Below are 1,477 nucleotides of genomic sequence, written 5' to 3' on the forward strand. Positions count from 1 at the left end.
GAGCATTTGTTCAACAGGCCCATTTTTTTTCCAAAAGAAAAAAATGATTCGAGGCTTAATGTGAAAGCAAAGGCAGTAGACTTCACCTGCTTTCCCGGCACCCCTTGCGGGGTCTCTCTTCCTGCCTGGCCCACCAGGAGCCCACAGGGTCTGCTTTAAAAAAAAGGTCAGACCCCGTGTTCTGTCATTTTTTAAACTTCCTGTGTTTTCAGTCCTGCTCTGGCTCCCTGTGGCTCAATTAACTGCCCAGGATGCCTCTCTCACACTCTCTCTCTCTCTCTCTCTCTCTCTCATTATCTCTCTTATTATTTTTACCCCCCACCTCCTTTTCTTAGAAGGAAGAAGGGAGGGATGGGAAGAAGATTTTGTTTTGTTTTTAAACTCTTGATAATTTTTTTTTTTAAATCACCTCCAACATGTACTAATTTATCATCCACTGCCAGCTCAGTAGCTTTGTGTTTGGAAGCTTCTGGTATTTTCCTTTGGGCTGCAATGTTTTCATGTGCTTTTCTGTTCATTGGCCATTTGATGTTGTCTCTTTCCTCAGGATGCCTGTGGAAATCTTCCACAATGTTCAATTTTATTTGTTTATTTATTTTCGGTGGACGTACAATAATGGAGTGTTTTCCAGGGGTGTGGTGGGGTAATCTAATCTATGTAGACATTCAAATTCAGATAATTAGCATGCTTGTCTCTCGGGTACTAGTCGTTTCTTTGTGGGAGACAAAGAACTTACCAGTGGTTTTGGAATACATGATGTGTTCTCGTTCACCTCAAATGATTCCACCATTACCAGCTGGGAAACTCTGTCTTCTGCAACCTATAACTCTCTTACCCAGGTGCTCAGCCTTTCCTTTTGAGTTATTTTCCTTAGTAATTTTTTTCAGTAAGGTTTTATATGTCCTCAAAAAAGAAAGTCCCTCATCAGGTAAATCAGGCACACTTACTTCTCCCAGATCTATTGTTTCTCTTTTACTTGCTTTAATAGTGTTCGTTAATAAGCATTAAATTTAATTGTAATAAAGTCCAGTGTACATGATTTTTCTTCCAGTTAATGTTGCTGTTAAAGAATCTTTTGTCATTTTGTGGTTCTCTTTTTTTGTGTGTTTTTTTTTTTTTTTTTTGCAGTACTGAGGTTTGAACTCAGGGCTTTGCACTTGCTTAACTGGCACTCTACCACTCGAGCCACACCTCCAGTCCGATGTTTTTACTGGCTCATTGGAAATAGAGTCTCATAGACTTTTCTGCCCAGGCTGGCTTTGAATCCTCATCCTCCAGATCTAAGCCTCTGGAGTAGCTGGGATTATAGGCTTCAGCCCCAGTATCTGGTTTTTATTTTGTTTGGTTGGTTAAGGAATCCTGGCAAACTCACTGACAGAGCTGTTGGGATGCACTGTTGTTCCGGCCTAGCCCGTGGGTGGGGGCTTGCATCTGCAGGGAAGGTGTGTGGTTGGTGCGGCACTGTCCAGTAACCCGT

Source organism: Dipodomys spectabilis, unplaced genomic scaffold (assembly GCF_019054845.1).
Source record: "Dipodomys spectabilis isolate Male_0828 unplaced genomic scaffold, ASM1905484v1 ptg000599l, whole genome shotgun sequence".
NCBI classification, from domain to species: Eukaryota; Metazoa; Chordata; class Mammalia; order Rodentia; family Heteromyidae; genus Dipodomys; species Dipodomys spectabilis.